The sequence below is a fragment of the Suncus etruscus genome, chromosome 1, assembly GCF_024139225.1.
Source record: "Suncus etruscus isolate mSunEtr1 chromosome 1, mSunEtr1.pri.cur, whole genome shotgun sequence".
Lineage (NCBI taxonomy): Eukaryota > Metazoa > Chordata > Mammalia > Eulipotyphla > Soricidae > Suncus > Suncus etruscus.
The window spans coordinates 7,226,318-7,235,626 of NC_064848.1; positions in this window are offsets into that span (position 1 = coordinate 7,226,318).

Genomic DNA, 9,309 nt, shown 5'->3' on the forward strand with positions numbered 1-9,309 from the left:
CCTTACCAAGTCACAGGCTGGGTAACAAGCATACACTCAAATGGTCAAGTTTATTCTCATGGATCATATTTTCCATTTGCAGAGAGGAGCAGATATTCCTGGAGCATGTTAGGGCTCCCGAGTGAAGCTAAAAACATGTCTGGATTTTTTTTTTCTTTCTTTCTTTCCAATACTGTGGAGCTTAGACAATGGATTGGCCCAGAGTTGGGCCAGCTGGCCTAGTGGACCTTCAGCAGCCTACTGCTTTCTCCAGCTGGTCCAGCCAAACCTGCTCAGAAACAAGGGCGGTTTTGCCTTTATTCCAAGTTCTTCTCAAGACACCCAATTTCTCCAGAACATCAGATCTCTTTGTGTGTAACAGCCCCTGTCCCTCAAGTCAAACAGATAGCCCAATGCACAGGGCTTGGTTTTTGGAAAAGCTGTTTGGTTTAAAATAGTAAATCTGAGGCCAGTAGAAGGTGCCAGAGTGACCTTAAAGGAATCAACTATCAGGGTAAAGGATTGGGTAAGACGCATCAGTGGCTCTCTCCTTAAACCTGAGAATCTGTCAGGAATCAAGCCAAGAGGAAAGTGGGGGGGGGTATCATTTATAATCAGGACAGCAGATTTCCTTTACCCCTGGCAAATGCAGTGCAGTGTCTTTTTTGGCTGTCTCTGGCTTGGGCAGGATTTGTTTTCTTGAATTGGCCTCTCTCCAGCTCCCAGAGGTTTAGTTCATAATTGATTAGAAACCTCTCTGGCTGCACACCCCAGCCCTATAACCTCCGAGAAAGCAGGCAGAGGCAGGCCCTAGAGGCTTGCCATGGCTCCATGACCCACTTCTCAACTCAGCTTCTGTCTTGCTACCCCAGAGAGAGGCTGCCCCTGATGGCTGGGGGGTGGAGTGAGGTGTCATAAAGGTTAAGAAGTCAAGGATCAGTTACCAACTCAGTTGTTCAGGAATGAACCTGTGCTATTTTGACCTGATCCCCAGTCCTTTTCACACTTACAGATGGGGCTGTTGCCCAAGATGGCTAACTGGCTGTTAGCCATGCAAAAGTACTTACTATACCACTGAGCTACACCCCCAGCCCTGATTTCTGATCTTTTTCTTCACTCACCAGACATTTTTCCTTTTCTGTTTTAGTCTACTCCTAGTTGTGCTCAAGGGCTACTTTGGTCACAAAGACACACACACACATACACACACACACACACACACACACACACACACTGTCAGGGGTACTATATCTAGAGGGGGAGATTAGAGGCGGTTTCTTGGAGGAAGTAATATTTATTTTGAAGTTGTATTGCTGAGAGCTGGGTTTGCTGAAGGCACGGCTATCATGAGGGAGGAGTACAAACAGCAAAAATAAGAACACATACAAAACCAGGGGATGGAAGCCCACAGCCCTGACCACTTTCTCATATGGAGACACTGACAAGTTGAACTCATGTTTTCTGGCTTCTAATCATATTGGCTCTGTGATTTTTCTTAAGGGAATTTCCTCTGGGCTTGATTTGCTTCACCTCTAAATGAGGAAATTTAGATTATAATCTAACCCAACACTTTTCTTTCTTTCTTTTTTTTTTTTTTGGTTTTTGGGCCACACCCTGGCGGTCTGCTCAGAAATAGCTCCTGGCAGGCACAGGGGACCATATGGGACACCGGGATTCGAACCAACCACCTTTGGTCCTGGATCGGCTGCTTGCAAGGCAAACACCGCTGTGCTATCTCTCCAGGCCCTAACCCAACACTTTTCAATCCTTCTACACCTTCAGACCAGTTCCTTTCCTGTATACCAATTCATGGATCAAACGTTAGAAACAAGGTGGGAGCTGAGTGATTTTTAACTTTTCTACACCTGTGGCCTGGGATGGGTCGGTGGACTAGTGACCAAGACGATATAAATTATCTCAGCATCTCAACACTACCAAGTTGAGAACGTGAGATCCTGGGTTTGATCCTCAACATAGGGGTAAAAAGAAAGTGGAGGCATATTATTTGCGATAGAATCAAAACCATCTTTAACGGTCTGTCCATAATTTTCAGTGCGGCTTCACCAAACCACTGATGATTCACTGGGTGTTCCCTTCCTTTGTGGACAGTGCACACTGGATGGACAAAACGTTCGTTTCAGAAAATCCCTAGGGTTTTGGTGTCGGCCTGAAGTGCCCTGATGATCTATCTGTAGGGGATGTGGCAGGAAGGTAGGGTACAGGCAGAAGACAACACTCCAAGTGGCTGCTTTGTGCTTGCTCTCGAAGAGTTTGTCCCCATATGTCAGGGCCAGAAACGAGGCTTGAAAGATCAAAAGAACTTGGAGAAGCAAGTTGGAGGCAGCATGGAGCAGAGGTGGTGATATATACTGGAAAGTTTTTTATTACAAGTAATTGGTATAGCACTCAGTGGTCAGGATAAGAATGGGAAACTGAAAACCCCCAAAATCCTGTAGATCATTCTCTATGGTTTTGAGTTTCTTCTCTGAGCACCGAGGCTCTCTTTTAATTGGTTCTCCTTTAATCTCTGCCTCTGTCTTTTTTTTTTTTTTTGGGGGGGGGGGTCACACCCAGCAGCGCTCAGGAGTTACTCCTGGCTCAACGCTCAGGAATCGCTCCTGGTAGGCTCGGGGGACCATATGGTATGCTGGGATTCAAACCACCTACCTTCTGCAGGCAAGGCAAGCACCTTGCTACCTCTATGCTATCTCTCTGGCCTCTCTGTCTCTGTCTTACTGTTTCTCTCCCTCTCTGGCTGTCTTTGTCTCTCTGATGCACTTTCTCTCTCCTCTTTCCAGGTCCCTCTCACTTTGAGATCTCTTCTCTCTGTAGAATCCCGAAGCTTCTCTTTGCACATCAGTTTGATATGCTACCCTGGTTTCATTTAGTTGTAAACTCCGATGAGAGAGAGAGAGAGAGAGAGAGAGAGAGAGAGAGAGAGAGAGAGAGAGAGAGAGAGAGAGAGAGAGAGAGAGAGAGAGAGAGAGAGAGAGAGAGAGAGAGAGAGAGAGAGAGAGAGAGAGAGAGAGAGAGAGAGAGAGAGAGAGAGAGAGAGAGAGAGAGAGAGAGAGAGAGAGAGAGAGAGGCTGGTTTGAAACAGATGGTGGGCAACCTTTTTTTCAACTGAGCCAAATCTCGCCAAAACCACGACTGAAATTTATTTTGAGAGCCACACAGGGCGCGCACTGACAGAAGCTAGGAGCAGAGTCCTGATTCCTGGAGCGGCCGCCAGGCACACAGAAGAGCCGCATTAAAAAGTGTAAAGAGCCACATGTGGCTCGCCAGCTGCGGCTTGCTGACCACTGATAGACCAAATAACTGTGGCCCTTTCTAGAGATGGCTGGGCACCAGGGGCAACCTATATAGTTCTGGTTGCTGAGAGGGTAGGAGTAAGTCTAGTGAAAGAAACCCTTATGTGTTGAGCAGACACCCAAAAAAGTGAACACTTCAGGAGGGTAGTGCACTGATCATTGTGTGCTTACTGGAAGCTTAGGATGTCTCATTTCCAAATGGAAGGGAAATATAAATACATCAAATGGCATCTGTGGAATTAAGTTACTTCATGGCCTCTTTCTTGATGAGTTTCTGTGTTTTCCATTTGCAGGGGTTGGGATGGGGGAGCACATGCTCACGTTACTAGGTACAAGGTTCCACTTCAAACTTGGCAGAGTTCTGTAAATCTTACACGAGTATTTGGAAATTGTGCGATAGATAGTGTCCATGTCAGTTTCTCTGAGAAATTCTCTGCCACTTTGCATAAATTCATGTTGTTTTATTTAATTAACTTTCTGACCTTGGTTTATCTTTTTTTTTTTTTTGGCAGGGTGGGGGTGGCACACCCAGTAACAGGAGAAACTCCTGGCTCTGCATGGAGGAATCGCTCCTGATGGAACTTAGGGAACTGTATGGGATGCTGTGTATTGAACCTGAGTTGGCTTCATGCAAGGTAAGTAACCTACCTGCCATACTATTTCTTGGGCCCCCATCTTTTTCTTTTCTTTTCTTTTCTTTTTTTTTGTTTTTATTTTTTTTGTTTTTTTTTTTTTGTTTTTTTGTTTTTTTGTTTTTGAGTCACACCCAGCAGTGCTCAGGGGTTCCTCCTGTCTCTACACTCAGAAATCGCTCCTAGCAGGCTCAGGGGACCATATGGGATGCCAGGATTCGAACCACCGTCCTTCTGCACATAAGGCAAATGCCTTACCTCCATGCTATCTCTCTGGTCCCCTTTTTCTTTTTCTTTCTCTGCCATCACCAGTGGTGCTCAGTAGGCCACTTATGGTACTGTAAAACAAGCTCTCTGTCCCTTGAGTTCTCCCAACCAGAAGACTGGGTTTTTATGTCTTCTCTGAATTAAATCTTTTAGCATATAATTCTTTGTTTTATAATGCCTTTTTGTTCTGTAAAGACTTTTGTTTACTAATATATTCCCAAGTTTGTTCTGGTTAGCTTTTGCTCAATATTATCATTTATTGGGGTCAGAGGGGTGGCCCAGGTGGTAGGGACTTTGCCTTGCACTTGCTAACCTAGGACAGACTACAGTTCGATCCCCCAGCCATATGGTCCCCCATGCCAGGGGCAATTTCTGAGGGCATTGTCAGGAGTAACCCCTGAGCACTGCTGTGTGTGGCCCAAAAACAAACAAAAAATTTTATCTTTTATTCTTTTAGCCATTTTGCCACTTAAAGGTATGTTTCTTATAAACAACATTAAATGATATTTTATTTATTTACTTATTTTTGGGGGGCATACTCAGCAGGCACTCAGGGATTACTCCTGGCTTTGCACTCAGAAATCACTCCTGGCAGGCTCAAGGGACCATATGGGATTCTGGGGCTCAAACCCTGGTTGGTTGCATGCAAGGCAAATGCTTTATCCGCTGTGCTATTGCTCCAGCCCCTAGATGATATTTTAATTTATATTATCCAGTCTTTCTCTTTCTTTTTGGAGGATGAACCACACCCAATGTGTTAGGAGCCAGGGTTGAGGTAGAGCAGGCCATGCTAGGAAGACCGTTGAGTTTCACACATATATGCCATTATCTGCTACTTGGCTCCCTCTTTCAATTAGCAAGTTTAGTAAATACATGTGGTAATTATATTTATACTTATATGATCTTATAATTTTACTTGATGGATTGTTGAAAACAAAAGAGCAGGATAGAAGGATCTTATCTTGTCTGTGGCTGACCCTGACTGGATCCCAGACATCTTCAGGAGTAAACCCTGAGCACTACCAGATATGGCCCAAACCTTTCCAAATAAACAAATAAATAAACAAATCACCTTTTCACTTTTTACTGTTTTTGAGTAGAGTAATATTTTTCATATTATTTTTTCCTTATATTGATTTGTAAGATTGTTGTTTTTTGGGGGGGGTTGTTTGCTTTGGTTTTTTTTTTTTTTTTTTTTTTGGTTTTTGGTTTTGGGGTCACACCTGGCAATGCTCAGTGGTTACTCCTAGCTCTGTGTTCAGAAATTGGTCTTGGTAAATAGTGCCTAGGATACAAAAGCCACCCACAGAATGGAAAAAACTATTCACCAAATACCGATCAGACAAGGGTATATATACAGAAATATATGTACAAGGTACTGGCAGAATAAGAAAAAACATATAGCCCCATCAAAAAATGGGGAGAAGAAAGAAAAAGAAGAAATAAGAAAAAATGGGGAGAAGAAATGAACAGACACTTCCTCATAAAAGAAATACAAATGGCCAAAAGACACATAAAAATGCTCCACATTGTTGATTTAAATATTAATAATGGAGTCCTTATTTTTTGTTTTTTTTTTTTGTTTTTTTGAACCAAACCCTGCAGTGCTCAGGGGTTACTTCTGGCTTTCTGCTCAGAAATAGTTCCTGGCAGGCACGGGGGACCATATGGGACTCCAGGATTCGAACCAACCACCTTAGGTCCTGGATCGGCAGCTTGCAAGGCAAATGCTGCTGTGCTATCTCTCCGGCCCCAATTATGGAGTCCTTGATGGTGGTGGATGATGGTTGATGGATGGTGAGGCCTTTCGACCTGCCTGGCACTTGCAATTTCTTTGTCCTGGCAGGTCTGTAGGTATCAGGATGACAGTGAGAAAATTACCCACAGAGAGCATAAAAGCCGGCTATCCTTTGCAAAAGCTGGCTCCCTGTGTGTGACACCAGGCGGGGAAAATCCGCGAAAGTACACCGGCCCAGTGGGGCTCAGCTGTGAAAGACTGTGAGTGTGACCTGTCTATGTCTGTCTACTGTCCTCTTGCGTGAAACTCTTGCGAGTGGGGCAAAAAGAGGCTCAGAGGAGCACGGCCGCTCCGCTTCGCTACGCGGCCGTGCACTCTTTCTAAGGAAAGAACTCCATTGCAACAAGAAGGAAAAATCACACTAAGAACGGCGCTATATCACAGAAGCAAACATTTCTCTCTGGACTGTCTTCTCTGTTACATGCTCGGGCCTAAGATTTGACCCAGTGTGAGGCTTCATCCACGGAGGACTCCCCTCCCTTAGAGGCAAGTCAGCCCATCCAGAAAGGGAGGAGCCAGAGGAGTGTGCTGCCTACATCATATAGACAATGAATACCACTACAACACGTAGAAAAACCCACAATACAAATGTGACAATGGGGAAACAGCGCAGGCCAGCATCAGACATAGAGAATGAAGATGACAATTCTGAGGACCAGATAATGACTGAACAACTAATCAACCTCTCAGATAAGGACTTTAGACTAGCAATATGGAAGGTGCTCAACAGACTCCAAGAAACCATGGATCGAGTTGAACAGAACACTAATAAGAACCAAGAAAATATGAAGGCAGAAATGACAAAACTCCAAACTGAAATAACATGTCAACTAACAGGCCTGAAAAACTCAGTAAACGAAGTGAATGACAAAATGGATAAGCTCTGGGACAGGGTATCAGAAGCTGAGAATAGACTTGGTGCTGTGGAAGATGAGATACATAACAATTCCATACAGCAGGAGAGATTGGACAAAAAACTTAAAGCAAATGAGCAGACAATGGAAAAATTAGTCAAAGAATGGGAACAGACGAAAATAGAAGTCTATGATAAGATCAACAGAAACAACTTAAGAATCATTGGAGTCCCAGAGACCCAGGAAGAAAATTTCCAGGAAGAATCAATGGTCAAGAACATCATTAAAGAGAAACTTCCAGAGCTAAAGAATATATGTGATCAAATCCTGCATGCCCGAAGAGTACCAACCAAAAGAGACCCCAGAAAAACCACCCCAAGACACATCCTAGTCACAATGACAAATCCCACAGATAGAGACAGAATTCTGAAAACAGCAAGATCAAAAGGGGAAATCATGTTCAAGCAAGCTTCCCTGAGATTTACAGCAGACCTGTCACCAGAAACGCTCAATGCCAGAAAGCAGTGGTGGGATATTGTGACAAGACTGAATGAAATGAATGCTTCACCCAGAATACTATACCCAGCAAAACTCACTTTCCGGTTTGATGGAAGAATACATGGTTTCACAGACAAAAAACAGCTCAGAAACTTCACAGACACAAAACCAGTCTTAAGAGAAAAACTGAAAGACCTAATCTAAGACAAGACTACCCAAAAGACACACCAAATTTTGAAATAAAGATGGCGTTAAATCCCAGGACAATTCTTTCTCTCAACGTCAATGGACTAAATGCACCAGTTAAGAGACACAGAGTGGCTAAATGGATCAAAAAACTCAATCCAACCTTCTGCTGCCTACAAGAAACGCACCTGAATAGTCAGAACAAACATAGACTCAAAATAAAAGGCTGGAGAAAAGTTATCCAAGCAAACAACACCCATAAAAAAGCTGGAGTGGCCATACTAATATCAGATAATGCAAACTTTATACTCAGGAAGGTTGTAAGGGACAAAGACGGACATTTTATATTAATCAAGGGGTACGTAGAGCAGGAAGAATTCACTCTCCTAAACATATATGCACCGAATGAGGGGCCAGCAAAATATTTAATACAACTGCTGACAAATCTGAAAAATAATATCAACAACAACACAATAATTGTGGGGGACCTAAACACGGCTTTGTCAACACTGGACAGGTCAACCAGATTGAAACCCAACAAGAATATACTAGACCTGAGGAGAGAAATGGAAGAAAGAGGCCTAGTGGATATATATAGGACACTCCATCCCCAGAAACCTGGATACACATTCTTCTCCAATGTACATGGGACATTCTCCAGGATAGACTACATGCTGGCACATAAAACATACCTCCATAAGATCAAGAGGATAGAAATTTTGCAGACTACCTTCGCTGACCACAAGGCTCTGAAATTATTTGTGAACTCCAAAGGGACTCAGAAGAAACACTTTAACACCTGGAAGTTAAACAGCCTCATGCTCAATAACCAGTGGGTCCGAGATGAAATCAAGGAGGAAATAAAAAGGTTCCTGGAAACAAATGACAATAAAGACACAAACTCTCAGAACTTATGGGACACAGCAAAAGCAGTACTGAGAGGAAAATTTATAGCTTTGCAAGCACACATCAGGAAGGAAGAAGGAGCTTACCTGAGTAGCTTAATGACACAGCTAATAGAACTAGAAAATGCTCAACAAAAGGACCCAAGAACAGGAAGACAGAAGGAAATAACAAAGCTGAGAGCAGAAATCAACGAAGTGGAAACTCAAAAAACAATCCGAAAGATCAACGAAAGCAGAAGTTGGTTCTTTGAAAAAATAAACAAGATTGATAGACCACTGGCAAACCTAACAAAGAAAGAGAGAGAGAGAAACTTGATAACTCGTATCAGGAATGAAAAAGGAGAGATCACTACTGATATGACAGAGATTCAAAGGGTAATCAGAAACTACTTTGAAAAACTCTACGCCACTAAAAATGAGAACCTGGAAGAAATGGATAAATTCTTGGACTCTTATAATCTTCCACGGTTGAAGGAAGAGGATGTAGCATATCTAAACACCCCCATCACCATTGATGAAATTAAAACAGTAATCAAATGTCTGCCGAAAAACAAAAGCCCAGGTCCAGATGGATTCACTAATGAATTCTATCAAACTTTCCAAGAGGAACTACTGCCAATCTTGGCAAGACTCTTTCATGAAATTGAACAAACAGAAACACTTCCAAATAGCTTTTATGAAGCCAACATCACCTTGATACCTAAACCAGACAGAGACGCTACCAAAAAAGAAAATTACAGACCAATATCACTGATGAATGCAGATGCAAAGATCCTCAACAAAATCCTGGCAAATAGGATTCAATGCCTCATTAAGAAGATCATCCACTACGATCAAGTAGGTTTCATCCCAGGAATGCAAGGCTGGTTTAACATCCGT